Source organism: Myxocyprinus asiaticus, chromosome 47, assembly GCF_019703515.2.
Source record: "Myxocyprinus asiaticus isolate MX2 ecotype Aquarium Trade chromosome 47, UBuf_Myxa_2, whole genome shotgun sequence".
Classification (NCBI taxonomy): Eukaryota; Metazoa; Chordata; class Actinopteri; order Cypriniformes; family Catostomidae; genus Myxocyprinus; species Myxocyprinus asiaticus.
Window position 1 is genome coordinate 7806396 of NC_059390.1, and position 17555 is coordinate 7823950.

General features: G+C 38.6%; 1 protein-coding gene across 2 annotated transcripts in view; it reads left to right on the plus strand.

Annotated features, from left to right (window-relative positions):
- The window catches only part of LOC127436651 (ELKS/Rab6-interacting/CAST family member 1-like), a 300135-nt gene that overhangs the window by 114986 nt on the left and 167594 nt on the right, over positions 1-17555 (plus strand). The gene's annotated exons all lie outside the window — the stretch shown is intronic.

Below are 17555 nucleotides of genomic sequence, written 5' to 3' on the forward strand. Positions count from 1 at the left end.
CTTTTCCATCTGACTATAACTCAATAGGCAGACTCTGGTCCGGATCCAGACCGAAGGACAATTCAGTCCAGACCGAGATCTAAATCTTTGTGCTAGTTAATCCTAATCTTGGCTAAGTGATTGTGTAAGCATACCTGTATACGTGCTCTTATTCCTTAGTGCTGAACCCGCTTTATTCCTGCTCTCCGCACGTTACCACTCTCCCTGTTATAGAGGTGCCGCATAAAGCCTAATTCACTGTACATCCGCTACAGATACTGGCATCTTTCACTTAAACATGCTGCAGAAATAAAAACTGAAGCAAAGTGAAACTATATTCATCTGTCTGATGTGTGATTCAGACTGTTCAGCTAAGCCAGGTTTGTGTCAAGACAAGTTAACGTGGCGATTTAGACTATAACATTTTTTTCCCGTTTAAATTTAGCTTCATTAATCAGCATGTCAGGAGCTTTTCATAATAAGCAAACAGATTTTTATTCTAATTTTGTGAAAGTTAATCAGATGTCATCATGGCATGGATGGCAAGGAAAGCGTATTTATACTGAAACTAAGCAAACAGTATTTTAATGCTTCACTGTTATGTAAATTGTTTGTTTGTTAGTAGATTCTCACTTTAAGGAAAATATAAAAATGGTCCATCAAGACCATTACATTTTTATAAATCTGAACCTCTGAACCCCCATACAGTATTTTTATCCGTCAAAAGGTCTTCTATGTCCCAAATATATGTATGTATGTATGTATGTATGTATGTATGTATGTATGTATGTATGTAAAAATATTTAAACACAAAATCTGGACTGCTGTCATTTAGCCTGAAAACTAGCTGTTTATCTTGTCTTTAAACATTCATATCCAAGTGACCTTGACTGATGAAGTCTTGATGAAATATTTTAATCTTTGGTAGAAATGATCCCTCAGACCCCACTAATTTGGCTGTCTCTGGGCCCCCAATGTCCTCATCCCTGCCCAATTTTGAAGAGACTATTTTACTGTTTAGAATTTATGAAAACAATTATTATTTTATTTTTACAAAGAACTAATGCTGCCAATGTGGCAAGTTATAAAAACTATTCAAAAATATATATTATATAATTCATAGCCATATGACACTGTGTAAACTATGTATTATTATCTGGACCTTTGCTGGGAAGGAAATGTACAAACTGGAACTCTTGGAACTTTAATTGAGTACCCCTGTTCTAGACACTCTTCTGTATAACCACATGTTGCAAAAAAAAAAAAAAAAAAAACCTTTCAGAGGTGCCAGTATGAATTTTTTTTTCTTTTGCAACATGCATTGAGTTTTCCAAAGGTTATCAGATTATATTACCTGAAAGTGTATTTTAAAAGACTGATTATAATTTAAATCATGTAATTTGTAATCCATACCAGATTACATTTCAAAAGTAATCTACCCAGCACTGCATGTAACCATTTAAATCTCACGAAAGCAGTGCCTTTTATAGTCCTTAAATTGAAACTTAAGCCGTAATGAGGCCTGTCATACTCTTAAGAGTCTCACAATCACAGAAAAGCTAGGAATTATTCACAGTAGCTCAAATCTCTGTGCCATACCTAAAGATTTTTCTCTTGCACTGCCTAAAGTTACATCTCTTCAAAGTGCTCCGTCCTCCCTTATTATATATGTTTTGTTGTCAGCTCTGGTTCCTCATTTGAGAATTGCTGGGATTCTTCTCAGGTAAAGAGCCTTCTCATGTTTCCCTCTTCCAAACCACATTCACGCACATCCTGACCTCGTGCCCTTCTCCCATTGTGATCTTTGGATTTTGGGAAAAGAGAAAAGGAGAGAACGAATGAAAGATGTAATAGGACACAGATGAAAATAATTGTTCAGTGCAACCACAGGGGCTATTTTTGAGCATAAATTATGGCTCCACAGTATTGAAGTAGAAAAGCCAGCATCAGTATCCAGGTATCAGTGAGTTAACCAACATGAGCCATGTTTATTTTGAACCAAATTGCAAACACAAACTACCTCATCTGGGCTGATGTAACTGTCATCGTATTGACTATTTTCCCCTCAATTTGACAGGGGTTGAGACACAGAGAATTCAGTAGAGGACGGTGGTCTGTGGTGGCCATTTTTGGCTTCCAGCGAGGGTCAGACACGAGAGCCAGAGTCAGCAGTTAATGTCTGTGAGAATCTCTGTGCGAAAAGTCCCAGGTTTTATGGAGGGACTGTTTTTCCTCTTTGCTTTCGACCTCTGGAAAACAATGCCACAGCGGCCCTCCCTTTGTTGTGGTTTCTGTGTTTTCTCTGGCTGCTGGTTTGTTCTTTCGATCATTCTCCATTTTCACATTTTCCCTTTTCTGTGTCATGTGTTCGCTGTTTTGATTTGAGTTCATACACTTTATTTTTGACAGAGAGATTGATGTGCTTTTGGACTTCAACCTGTGGTACCCGGCAACTGTTATGTCAGTGTGTGCGTGCGTGTGCATGAATACGTTTTGTGGTCAGCGAGAGCTCATTTATGACTTCAGGGGCCCCAGGTTCCTCCTTGGGGTCACGATGCCACGAGCCCACATTGTGGCTTTTTTCCCCTGTTCGAAGCACCCTGATGCAACGTTGGCTTTGTCTGGGATAGATTCTAGAAGCGGTGACAGACCACCAACCATCACCTCCCTTAAAGGCACGTCACGCTCCAGCATTGAGGACTAACTCTGAACTAATCTCCACACGCTATTGGATACATCAGGGGTGTTTGGAAGGAAAACCGATTGGTATGGTTACACTGGTTCCTGTCCAATTGGTTGGTGAGAGAGGTTAGCCCAGGACACCATTTAGACGGCCACAGAGCAATCCTATTTCTCAGCATAGCACTGACCTAAGTGAAAGTTACTAAAAGTAGCTGCAATTACTTCTCAATCAATTAAGGAGGCTTCCATTGGATCACAGGGGTGGGATGTGTGGTGTTCGGTTGTCGAGAGCGCCAGAGTATATCCAGAATTTATTCAGGACAGCAACATTTGACTCTGGAAAATGTTAGATGGTCAAATGGAGTCAATAAAGTACCTGGTTTTCTTCTGTTTTCTTTGTTTTCTGCGGTGCCATGACGCCTTATTCCACATGATCAAATTGTGGTTTGATCGTCAGTCCTCTTATTAGCTATCTAAAGCAAGCTTCAATATAACTATTGCTCATACTAACAGTTAGAGGTTTGAAGGAACCCCTAACCCTAAGTTTCAAACTTCGTTGTGTAACTAACTCGTTTGTGCTATGGATATGAATTATACATCAAATTATGCTGCTTATTGAGGAGAGCTTGGCTATTACTTTTCTAAACATCTGGATGTACTCCTTTTATGTTTGTCTTACGGATGACAAAATGGGCTAAAGACTTACTTAAATTAGCACTTAGACTTACTTTGAAGGAACAACCAAGCCATATCTAGGTACCAGAATATCATAGAGACTTAGGGGTGAACTCTGTTGACTTGGGCCATTAAGAAGCACCCAGAACACCATAGCAACATAATAATAAAAAAAGAAAACTCCCAAAATACATGATCAACCTCATCGCAAAAGACTCACAAAACAGCAACCACTCTAGCTTTGCGATGGAGACTTTTGTCCATGCAAGCACCTTTCACATTTTCTTTGGAAAATGTAAAAAATTAATCAAAATGATAGTTCACCCAAAAATGATTGGAATTGTTGCTGTCCTGTAGACGAGACCAGAGCTACTGTAGCTGTCATACTTTTTACTCCAGTGAATATTTTTTAGGGTATGTTTATTTTTGAAAGTCAATATCTGCATAGCCACATACTATAGCTTGAAATCTTAGCTACAAAGACAGTTTTTGCCCAAGCAAAAAGTTACAGTTCATTGAATACACGCTGGCCTTTTGTGACATCATGCCCCAATAGTGGGGCATATAGTCACATTATATGGGGCAAGTTGTCACAACGTAACCCTGCGTTTAGTTTTAGTGGCATAGGTTTCATGTGAACATTATAGTGCAAAGGGGAAAAATGTCCCGTCCATCATAACCACCAAAACTAAATTTATGCCTCTCTTTTCATCTGCACTGGCATTAAACAGCCTATTTTAGGCTTTTCAGCAAAGTCTTAAAACAAAAACAATTATTAAACACAAAACGATTCCTGAAACAGCAAATATGAAAAAGGTAACATTCAGAAATATCAAAACTTTATTTTGGCCAACAAATATTTATATGTAAGACACATGTGACAACCTGCCTCCATAAAAATGTGACAGCATGCCCTGACCTGACTTTGATGAAAATCACCTATTGTTCCTTTCAGTAAAAATCTGCCTTCACAATATAGTTGACCCTTGCCTTAATGCATCCCAGTGTTTGATTATGTTCACTTTTTTACCCAAGAGCTATAACAAAAATATGATGATAGTCAACATTTACTTTGGAGGGTAAAATAAAAATACAAATAAAAATTATTTAAGAGGATTTTGAACTAGTTGTTTGAAACCAACATACAAAACCACTGTTGAAGTAAACATATTTGCTAATCTCCAAATCTTATCATTATTTAAATATACATTTTTGTTTGACTTTGTGTAACTTCCCAGTGTGACCACTAGCCCTGGTCTCCCCATTACTTTTTCTTTCATGAAACACAAAATGAGATTTTAGGCAGTGTTCCATGGAAGAAATAAAGTAATATTGGTTTGGAACAACATGAGGGTGAGTAAACAATGACAGAATTTATTTTTGGATGAACTGTCCTTTTAAGAGTCGCTACTAGTTTCCATAGGATGAAGACATGGGGCCCAGGCGCCTCAAGTTTGCGGAGAGACTTGCGGTGCGGAATCACCGTCCCACAATCACGTGACTTTAACCTCTTCTCAATCATCCTTCTCCTTTTTCATTTATCTCTTTAGTCTGATAAAAACGAGATGCTGGGTTTTTATAGGGTTCCACATTTTCATCCTTGAGAAACATTTTCCGCCGGATAGAGTTCCCAGACGTGTGATACGTACTGAATCATCAAGTCGCACCCCACTCTCCCGCTGATCAAATATCATCAGCTTGAAGAAATCAAGACTTTCACTGGGAAACGGAGAGAAATGAGATGGGGAAGACAGCGGGGGAGAAAAGATGACATTATAATGAAGCTCAGTAAATACCTGTTTTACTGCGTGGTTGAGTCTGTTCCGTTTTACTGCATGGTCTTACTGTGAGTACAGCGGCAAATGCCACGACTCCCAGTTTACCCAACGACTAGAAGGCCCCACGGCAGCCTGATCTTTACCCTGCCTGGCATTCGTCGGAAGTGGAGACCAAAGGTAGACAGATTGAAAGACAGAGAGAAGGGGTTGGAAACAAAGTGTTGGATGTATGAGGTTTGGTACTCAAAAAAATTTGGTACCAAAAAGGTTCTGTTGATTTTTAAAAGATCACTCACATATCTTCCTCTGTCTTTGTATGATGACACACAGTTATTCAGCGGTGTCTTCAAAGTAATGAGTTGTCAGTTTCATACTTAAACTGAAAAATAATTTATTGTCTTTGTATTTTTCTCTCTGTTTTAGTAAAACTCTCTAAACATATTTTAAACAAGAGAAGAAAAATAAAGGGAAAAAAAGGTTGTTGTTTTTCTTACCCTATTGGAAAATGGTAAAAAATGGTTCTTTCTATTTTCAAGCATAAACCTCACTAAATCTGATTAGGTTTCTCTGAAACGAGACATAATATCTTAAATAATGTAGCTTTTCAAGTATTTTTTCTGTCTGATTTAGAATTTTTTTGCTGTGTACCATTGCAATTTTTTGTTTTTTTTTTAAGTAGGCTTTTGAACAAAATTGCATGACAGTTATTGGTGTATGCTGTATATAGATCATTTCCAAATAGCTACAGAGCTCAACCTAAACACTTTGACCTGCCCTTACCCAAAGTAGTGACCAAACGCTTTTGTCAGAGTTGAGTTCAAAAATAAATACTGTATCACATTCAGAATGCAAAGGCAGATCAGATGAACAGGGAATAGATTCATTCCAGTAAAGGTCAACATACTTTGCAAAACTCTTTGAATATTCCTCAAAGCAAGGCCAGAGAAAGGTTTTCCCCACAGGTGCAGAGTGTACAACTTCAGAGAAGCCATTAGACCGACAGCAGTGTACTGCACATTACGAATGATGGTTATAAGCCATAGGTCTTTTGTTTATAAGTCTCTCAGCCCCTTTTATGTTTGGAACATTGTGCTTTTGTGTGGTTGTAAACATCAGCCCTCAATTGCAGAGAGCTTTAGACTGACACCTTTAGTGTGCAACTGTGGAACAGCAATTTATAACATTGGCGAGTTCGGCTTCATGCAACTAAGTACTCTTAGAAGCACTGGTCGTCTTTTGTATTCATAGTGAAGTTATTTTTGCTTGCATGTTTATATAAAAACGAATGTGCCAGGTATATATCTGTATTCATGCAGCCTTTCTTTTGGTCAAACATCTACTTGTGTGCACACACTTACAGGCAAATGAAAAGACCTGACAGGTGATGGCGACACACTGGAGTTAATATAGCCAAAGTGCTGCAGGCGGATTGTAGGTTTATGGTCCTTTTTAAACACGCAGATATAAAAGAGTCAAACACAAGCCTTTTATGACTCACCAGGCGGCTGCCGACGTTGCTTTTATTGGGGAGAACATATTACTGTGCTTGGGGGGGGGCAAGCCTTTTTTTCATCTGAAATGTCATTTTCTCAACCTGCAACAACAGCCTGGTCTCAGTACAGCATCCTCAAGGAATCAGAAAGCTATAGTTGGCAAAGGACATTCTCAGAAAACAGGATAAATTGGTGGGTCTGGGAAGGTGGATGTGAGCGATGATAACTGAACTGTTATGTTTCTTAAAGACAACATGAAATCACTTGATAAGCGCAGTTTTTTTTTTCCCTTTGTTGATGTATTTCCTATTAAAACCGAATGTTTGGGTTGGGCTCATCTCTTTTTTTTTTTTTTTTTGTTACATCACAGCAAAAAACATGATTTGCTACTTGCTAGTTAGTTATGGAAGGAGGGACATTGTCATACTAGAGAGCATTTGATTGAACAAAAATCTGAGTGCAACATGCGTTTAAGTCCTCCTAGGTAGTTCATACTTTTGATGTCAAAGTCTTAAATATGGTGTGATGTGCATTCAAGTGATTTTAGTTGAAAATAATGGACCAATTTTTTAATTTAATATTTCTTTCGAATTCACTTAATTCTCAATTTTAAATGCAAACATCTGCTAAAAGTAATCTTTATATACTGTATACTAATAGACATTGACTAAAAGCCACCATACACCAATTTTGATTAAATTGAGTCCCTGCGTCCAAATATGCATACTACCCTACTATATAGTATGCTATGCGCTGCAACGGACACTTTCAGTATAGACCACATCATTGATTATAATGGGGTTCAACTGCTTTTGACGCGACGTGACGCTTGTGTCCGGTGTAGTCTATCCCATTATGTCGTGAAAAAGCTGAGAAGTTCAATTCAAAACACTGAATTGAAAAATAAATAAATAAATTATAGGTCTGAAAACTGCGAGTCGGGTGGCTCTTTTCAACTGCAACTGAAAGTTGTTTCTTAATATTACATTTTACTTGTTTAACAAAACCAGAGTAATTTATTTTCGTAAACTGCATCACAGTACAATGCCTTCGTTCCTGTTTGAAGTACTGTATGTCCTGGAATGTATTCATGCTTCTCACCTGCATACCTACAGATGGTGCACGTCCGGTATGGCCTTTTTACCTCCGCAGATGTCACAGCAGTTGTGCATTAGCAGCTCTAAACTACAAAGTGGCGCTTCATAAAATTTTAACCAGGCAGAAGCTGAATGCTTCAAAGCTCATTCTCACTTATGAACATGCTCTATTAAAGGAATATTTTGGGTTCAATACAAGTTAAGCTAAATCGAAAGCATTTGTGGCATGATATTGATTACCACAAAAATAAATTTCCACTCATCCCTCTTTTTCTTTAACAAAAAAAAAAAAAAAATCAACGTTAGAGAGACACAATAGAAGTGAAGTGAAGTGAGATGAAGTGAAGTGAGATGAAGTGAAGTGAAGTGAAGTGAAGTGAAGTGAAGTGGGGGGGGGGGGGGGGGGGCAATTTTTGGAGGGTTTAAAGGCAGAAATGTAAAGCTTTTATAATAATTATTCTGTTAAAAATTGTGTATTATTGGAGCTGTAAAGTTACGTCATCATGGCAACAAAGTTGTAAAATTGGAAATAACTTTACACAAAAACGTTTAGTAAGGGATTTATCGCACTAAAATCATGTTAACATGCGTTACACGTTTACGTCTTGTGATTATACTTTTACTTTTGAGTATTTCAATGTTTACTGAGTGGCCACATTCACTTCCATTGTAAGTGCCTCATTGTAACCCAGATTTTTGCTTTTTTTTTCAACATTATGCCACAAATGCTGTTGATTGAGCTTAACTTCTATTGAACCCAGAATATTCCTTTAAAGGCTGTGAAGTGCAGTCTTCATCAAAAGCAGTACATACTCTGACATTAAGTAAATTTGGATGAAGCTAATCGCTCTTGCTTAACCTAACAACAAGGGTGCGTGTAAAGAACCCATCTTGGGATTGGATGTTGCGTTACTGTCTCAGACAAATTAGTGTTTCAGGATTGAGACTTTGAGTCCTTGTGGTCTCTGTGGAATGTTCTGAAATGTTCCAGTCTGTCTTCCAAGCCTCCAAAGACTGACGAGAGATCAAGATGTAGCGGTAACGGGGAACAGAGGTGAAACAAAACTGTGGTAAAAATCAGCCCGACAAGGTCGTCATCACTAATGCGGTGGCGAGAGCCATTCTCAACACTCCAAGGGAAACAGAAAGCGAGAGAGAGGTTAAGCGAGGTGGGGAAAGAGCTGGAAATAGAGAAATGGAAATAGAGCCGGAAGAAAAGCGGGCAGCGAGGTGCACTTCACACATGAAAGCCTTGATTCTGCCACTCAACACTTTGTGAGCGCAAGCAGGTCAGGAGGGAGGTTACAGACGCCAGTCGTGTGACTGACACTCCAAAGCGCTAGCAAAGAGGAACTCTGGTAGACACGGAATCGAGAACAGCATCTTTCTTGAGCCGAAGGCTTCAAGAGGACCATGATTTTTTCCTTGGTACTGTTGTCTTCTCCTCAGAAAATCCCAGATGTGCTGGTTTGCACCAGAGACAATATAAGATGACACTAATTGAAAAATGAATGGGCGAATTCTAAACACTTAAGATGATGGCTGAAAGAAAGAGCCAACTTTACTGGCAAAGGCATTGCATAGTCTTTTTTTAATCTAAAACATACACATGTATTAATTAAACAAACTCAAAACCAATTTTTATTTAGACTGATTTTTTTTTGGGGGGGGTGTAATTTGACATGCAGACTTTTCCTATTCAAGTAGATAGAAGCTGTACTTGCATGACTTGAAAATAGTTGCCCAGTGGGCTATGAAAACCAAGATGGCTGCCAAATGGTCTGACTTGCTTCAAAAGTATTTTGCCTGCTCAAAGAGCTGCTCCATCTGATACCCATCAGCCCCATATGTAGGCCTACACCACTTCAATCAGAACAGAGCCTTGCTGTTTACACCCATCTTTGTTCTGCTATATCTCAAGTCTTTCTCCTCCTTATGCTAAAAGTTTAGCCCCGGGCCATGTAGGATGTTCTTGCTCTCATTCTTGTGTTTTTGTTTTTTTTAATCTACTGTCATGTACATAAACTAGTGGCTTTGAAACCTACCCCAGTGGCTTCCCTGCTGAGGACAGAATTTCCCTGCAGAGATACTTTGATGATAATGACTTTATGCTTTGGGGAGCCTGTTTTATGGCACTCTCTGGCCACTATCATTCCATGCACAGTAGATCAGTGATTGCAGGACAGTGAATTAAAGGACAGCCTCCTACCACGAAAGGCATTGGAAGGTTTGGAGAATGGAGAAGGTCTTGCACACCTGGTCAATGTTTGTACAGAAATGACAATGATAAATTACAGCCTTTTAAAGGGTTTCTCTGATGCTCATCTTTTTTGCACTCACTCCCTAATGGAAGTACCCTAATTAGAGCCCTTACATAATATGTGCATATATGCACATAGCAAAACTTTCAAGCCTGCTATCATCATGATGTAGAACATGCACAAAACTTGAACTTGAGGATGATGGGAGAGAGAGAGAGATGTTGAAACAGAAAGTGAGAAAGACAGACTTGGAGAATGCTGTAAAGGGCTCGCTTCAAAGAACCACATCTGAGGAGGTTATAAAAGTGTAGTAACCAGTGTTCATAGCACTCAGATCTGCTGTAAGCACATGGCCCAGAGGCTTGATGTACAACTGTCTTGGGAGCTTTTCAAAGTCTTGTTTTAATCTCAGCATGGAAGCTTAGATTTATTTCTGCTTGTCACTCTCTGTGTTGACACATTCCTCTGGCCATCTTGATATTGATAGCGTTTACAAATGAACAAACACCCTAGTTTATAGTGGCCCCCCTATTAGCTACTTTCGCTCATTTTTAATTTCTCCCCATTTTATATCTGTTCTATTCTTCATCTAATAAAAACAATGCACCATGGTGACGTAGTTGGTTTTAATTTAGTGTTTATTTAGTTGATTTTCAATTTATCCTTTATATTTAGTTTAGTATTAGTAGTTTTCTCTGTGTAATTTAGTTTTAGTTTTCTGTTTTTTTTTGTTTTTGTTTGTTTTTCTGTTTTTTGTTTTAGTTGTACTCTTTAAATACATTTTAAACAATTAAATACATTAATAAATTATCAATTAAATATTTTGTATATTATTCAAAATGAAATTGTTAATTACATTATTAATTCATGCATTCATTATTTAATAAGTTTCATTTTATTTAATTTAAGATTAAATTGTGGTAATTTTATTTTAGTTAGTTATGAAGTCATAAAAGTTTGTTTTTCCAATTATGTTAGTTTTTATTTTCATTTCGGTTAATGAAAACATTTTTATTTATTTTTCATCTTAGTTTTTGTTAAGAATAAAAATACTAGAACAAAAACAACATGTTTGTGTTTGATTTGTGAAGGGTTAAATGAAGGGTTGGATTCACTGGGCCCCCTCTAGACTCAAACAACCGGTTTGTTGTGTCTCTATATAAAGTGTCTAAACCGAATGCGGTTCAGGCTGGCAGAGTGTTCCACATTCGTTTGTTTGTGCACAGCCTTAGCCTCCACACTTTAGAGGAATGTTTCAACTCAAACCAGATCCAATGTCAGGAGCTCGCGATTGGGTGGGGGATCATGTTCTCATTTCTTTAATAGACTTCCAAGATCTTTTTATTAGGCCTGTTTGTTGGCTCATGTTGTTTGATGTTACCATGCTTTTGGCTGTCCTGATGCTTTCCTCAGCCAGGAAGGATGGTCACCTGTTGCTCCTTTCTGGTTCTTTCATAAACATTTGTGATTCCTCTCTCAAATTTTCAAGTCAAGTCAAATTTATTTGTATAGCAGCTGTACATGAAATTATGCTATAACAGAAAATGAATGAATATAATGCCAATTTTAGTTATTTATGTTTAGAACTATTAGTGGTTAAAATTAGTAATCTAAGTACAGTTGAAGTCAGAAGTTTACATATACTTAGGTTGAAGTCATTAAAACAAATTTTTTTTAACCACTCCACAGATTTCATACTAGCATACTATAGATTTGGCAAGTCGTTTAGGACATCAGCATTGTGCATGATACGAGTAATTTTTCCAACAATTGTTTACAGACCAATTGTTTCACTTTTCATTGACTATATCACAATTTCAGTGGGTCAGAAGTTTACATACACTAAGTTAACTGTGCCTTTAAGCAGCTTGGAAAATTCCATAAAATGATGTCAAGCCTTTAGACAATTAGACAATTAGCTTCTGATAGGCTATTTGGCTAATTGGAGTCAACTGTAGTTGTACCTGTGGATGTATTTTAAGGCCTACCTTCAAACTCAGTGCCTCTTTGCTTGACATCATGCCAAAAATCAAAAGAATTCAGCCAAGACCTCAGAAAAAAAAATTGTGGACCTCCACAATTCTGGTTCATTCTTGGGAGCAATTTCCAAATGCCTGAAGGTACCACATTCGTCTGTACAAACAATAGTACGCAAGTATAAACACCATAGGACCACGCAGCCATCATACCACTCAGGAAGGAGACGCATTCTGTCTCCTAGAGATTAATGTAGTTTGGTGCAAAAAGTGCAAATCAATCACAGAACAACAGCAAAGGACCTTGTGAAGATGCTGGAGGAAACCGGTAAAAAAGTATCTATAGCCACAATAAAACGTGTCCTATATCGACATAACCTGAAAGGCTGATCAGCAAGGAAGAAGACACTGCTCCAAAACTGCCATTAAAAAAAAAAAAAGCCAGACTACAGTTTGCAAGTGCACACTGGGACAAAGATCTTACTTTTTGGAGAAATGTCCTCTGGTCAAAGCCCTGACCTCAGTCCAACAGAATATTTGTGCGCAGAACTGAAAAAGCATGTGCGAGCAAGGAGGCCTAAAAACCTGACTCAGTTACACCAGTTCTGTCTGGAGGAATGGGCCAAAATTCCAGCAACTTATTGTGAGAAGCTTGTGGAAGTGTACCCAAAACATTTGACCTCGGGATATAATATTTATAATATAAATATTTTTGGCGGCCAAAAGTTTGGAATAATGTACAGATTTTGCTCTTATGGAATGAAATTGGTACTTTTATTAACCAAAGTGGCATTCAACCAGTGGCAATTTCTCAGACATGCCTAATAAATATTTTTCATCCTTTCATTCTCAATCACCTTTTTACCTATATATTTTTAATCACTTTCCATTCTTCCCAATCTACAAACAAATAGTTTATGCAGTCAGAATTTATTCCTTGATTCTTACAAGCAAAGTGTGACAACTGTTTCACAAATCGCATGCCCAAAGCCGAAGCAGCGTGTGAGTCTGAGCTCCACCCCATCAGGTCTTCAGAATTTCTTCAGAATCCATCAACAGTGCAAATGAATGGGCAACTAAAGTCAGATTCATCAGCCAATCAGATTGATTTATTTGTTCTTGGTGGGTGTGATCTTTAGGATATGTCCCGGTCGAGGCCTTCTAGCTGCCTTTGATTGATGCAATCACGCTTTAAGTGATGTACGTAATTCAAGAGCGAAAAGCGTAAGATCAAGCTGTCTGACGAGTCTGCTGTCATCACTGCTGGTATTGCCACTGAGAAAGAGATCCTTCTGGATTTAAAAACACGAGATGTTCTGCATGACTGTGTGATTGCTTAGTTTATTAAACAGGAAAGGAGGACTGATTTTAACTTCAAGTAAATTGGTAAGTGCTCTTTGCATTGTTATAGCAACATCAGGAGTTTTCTAAGTGTAAATTAGGCTGCTGGAGCATTCAGTGTTGGATCAAGTTGAGAAAAGTAGTGCTGCGTTCCATTCATCACGGAAAGTCAGATTTTACAACTTCCTACTAGGAAAAGTGCAATGGAATGCATCTTGAAGTCAGAATTACAACTTGTAGGCTCGTGCAGAAATTCTCAACTGCAATTTCGCCGAGATGCAGGGGCACGATGTCACACAAACATGTCGACACTCAGGGAGATTTACAAAGTGATAAACATTCACTTTATTAAGTAATATTGATAAATGAGTTCGTTTCCACATTACATGATATTAAAGCTTGTTTAACAAACGCCTGCAGAAACAGGTGTATAATTAAGCAATATCACATGAGCAAGAGTGCTATATGGCCCTACATCAGCACTGCTGTGATTCGGCCACAGGCCGAGTGCCGTAGATAATCAAAGCAGTGCTGATGTAGGGCCATATAGCATGATTGTGAGTGTGATATTGCTTATTTACAACAGTTCAATGAACAAGTACATTTTTTAAAAAATTGGAAAAACTGAGTACGGTCATAAAAACGCATTTGTGCATGGAACTACTTTCTTATGCGACGGATCAGAATCTGCCGTTACTGGTTCAAACCAATGGATGCATCCAAGCCTTCGTTAGTAATTCAAAAATGTCACTTCAGAAAAAGTATCATGGCTTGTGCAGTTTCTACCAAGTTATTGGATAAACAAGGATGGGTGTGTGTGTGTGTGTGTGTGTGTGTGTGTTAGAGAGAGAGAGAGAGAGATGGAGCGCGTGCTATCACCTGTTGCCACTCCCAAGCAGAGATGCTGTCAGCTTTCTGAAGATCAGCTTTCTCAGTGGAAAATATAGACTTCCAAGTGAGGGTATTTCTCCCTATTTCGCAGTAGCCGGTGCGCAAGAGTCTTTCACTATAGAAACCACAATGTCCTCCGCCATTTTGTCCTCTCCAATGTGGAAAGTCTGGTGAGAGGTAAGCGCCTTGAGTTTGTGTAATTAATCAGTCTGTTGTGTCTCTCAGCTGTGATGAGCCGTAATGCTGAAGTTGTCGATCACGTAGAGCTGTTGGATGTAAACTGACTGACGTGGATTCGCTTAACTTAACATCATCTGGCTCATATTACACACAAAAATGATCTTTTGCCACTACCTGCTGGCTAAAATATGTAATGTCATAAAATGACATGTAAATAGACAGATGGCTCTTAACACATCTGCACTGCTTTTACACTTTAGTTTAGAACGGAACACAAGCAGAGTGATACACGCAGTGAAGTGTCCGAGTGCTGATGGTGTGAGACCATCAGTACTCATGGAATGTCTCTCATCCAATCAGATTCGAGGACCGGAACTAACTGTTGTATATAACTATAATCTCTTTTGATAATCGTACACCTGAAGCACAGATGCTATTGCTGCAGCATTGTTTATCAGTTGGGTTGCTAGGAGACATCTCTAATGAGAGTCAAACCCCTGCTAAGCTAACAGGAGCATTGCAGTTTTGTTTCCTTAAACGTCATCTTCCGAATATCGGGGAATGGAATGCCTTTATGGTTGGAGATATCAAGTAGTAATATCCCACATCCAACTTGAATGGAACGCAGCATAACAGTGTACCCTGACGAAATGAAATTTATTACAACCAACATTTAAATCGCAAATATTATTAGATAGATTTTTCCAGGTATTATAGACCTCATTTCACAAAACAGTCATGCTGCAGTTAAAATTAGGCTTGATTGAGCATTAAGTGTTGTTTCAAGTTCTGTCTTTCGTGTGTGGACGTGTTTTTAAAATGTCATTTGGTATTACTAGTTAGCTGCGACAGAATGTATGATGCCCAAAGGCATAGGGGGTCTTATTTATTACGAAACTGTGTTTTCTTAATGGCATGAATCACACTGAAGGCCTAGACTGTAAATGCATGGTCCGCCACTGCATTCAACTGATCACAATGTATAGTCAGGACATTAATAACATGAAAAATTACTATTACAATTTTTCATCAAAGTGTGTTTTGGCAAAATTCAGATGAGCCTTAATGTTCTCCTGGGATAGCAGAGGTTTTCACATTGCCACTTTTCCATGAATGGCATTTTTGGCCAGTGTCTTTCTGATAGTGGAGTCTTGAACAGTGACCTTTATTGTTACGCAAGAGGCCTGCAGTTCCTTGTTGTCCTTGGCTTTTTTGTGACTTCCTGGATGAGTTGTCTAGTCCAGCTGAATCCCATTATGAAAGCAGTTCCATAGATTTGGTGATTTAGTAACTAAGGGGGCAAATACTTTTTCACTCAGGCCCAGTTGGTATTGGATAACTTTTTTGCTTCAATAAATAACATTATCATTTAAAAACTGTATTTTGTTTGTGTACTTTGTTTTATGTTAGATTTTGTTTTAATTTTTGAAACTATTTAGCATGAGAAAAAGAAATCACAGCACTGTACATACATTTTGAGCTATATATTGAGGTTGGAAAATATAGAGATTTTTTTGGCTATATCTTCCAGCCCTACCCACTACCCTGCAGTCCATTCAAACAGGCTTGCTTAAACCAGCATCAGATTTAGTTTTTGTTTCTGGGTAGCTTCGCCAGAGACTGTGCGATGACACTGCAAACAAATTTTTTCAGTCCAGTGCTTTCCAAAATGCAGCCACAGATGGGAACAAAAAGGTCTTGCATTGAATTAGGACACCCTGCGTTGCATATATAAGTGTGAGCATGTTAGACAGCTGCAAGTTATTTCTGCCCCAACTGTGTGAGAATAGCTTTTCTTCTAAGGGCCATTCCTGCTCATCTCCTAATTGGTTGTGCGAGCTGTGGAGTGCTGGGCAGATTCCCCGGCGAGCCCCACCCGAGCCAGATCGGTCCCAACAGTACAGCATGTGGCTTTGATTTGTGGCTTCCTTGAGGTGTCTCCTTCTATCATCTGTGTGGTTTTGGCACCGAAAGCATTACCGTAATGAGATATTGACCGAGCAAAAAGGATTACTGTCGCTTTAAATCAAACTAAAGTGATTGTGGTCTGCCTGCAAAGAGGAAAGCTCTAGCTCAATATGGTTAAAATAAGATAGAAGAGTTTTAAAATATCTAAGCCTTTATACCACATGCTGTGATCTGCAGCCTCGCCACTCTCCTTGTGACCTGAACTTCCAGTAATTGCTGATCTTGGTTACAGAAAAATCCTGCCGAGGATTCAACAGATGCATCTTGTTATCTTGGTACCTTGACATTGCCTCTTTCAACAGGAATTTGTGGTGTGGGATTCCAGATGAAAATGATTGCTGTGATCATCGGTGTCTGGGTTTGTAAGCATCAGGCCTCTGTTGCACGTTGATGCCTTTAGGGAAGGCAGTTTCTCGGCATGGAGGCCATTACCGCTGTAGAGCTGCATTTGTATGAATGGCAGTTTGTGTGTCTGTGTGTCTGTATGCTTGGTTGTGTACTTCAGTGTGTATGTTTGTAGAGGTCTGCACTAAGTGCCTTTAGGCTGCCAAACGAGTCAAGACGTTTGTAGCCGATTTTGAAATGTGGGGAAAAAATGAAATGTGAATGTTCCTTGAAATGGAGGAGCGTAATGAACTCAAGACTTTTCCCATATTCAGCACTACTCTGGCCAATCGCCACATATCACAATGCCTATTCATTTAAGTCTCTCAACATTGCTCTCTCTAACACACTTTTTTTCATATGCTGTGTCCCTTTCCATTCCTATTAACAGTATTGTTTTCCCTCTAGTTTTCCATTGCCAATTCCCCTCTTCAGTGCCATAGGTTTCATTTAAACATTGGGGTGTCTCATAACCCCCATGTCCCCAAACTCATTTTCAGTTTATGTTCGCATGTGGATGTTGTATGAAACAAACTTTTGTTTAATTTAATTTTTATTTATTTAATTTAATTTAATATGTGATATTTAATTATTTAATTAATTAATTAATTATTTTTTTAAATATAGGTTTAGTAAAGGTAGGTAAATATTGCTGTTTATTACTACAACCCCAATTCCGAAAAATGCTAATAAAATTGGGGCCTGGGTAGCTCATTGGTAAAAGACGCTGGCTACCACCCCTGGAGTTCGCTAGTTCGAATCCCAGGGCATGTTGAGTGACTCCAGCCAGGTCTCCTAAGCAACCAAATTGGCCTGGTTGCTAGGGAGGGCAGAGTCACATGGGGTAACC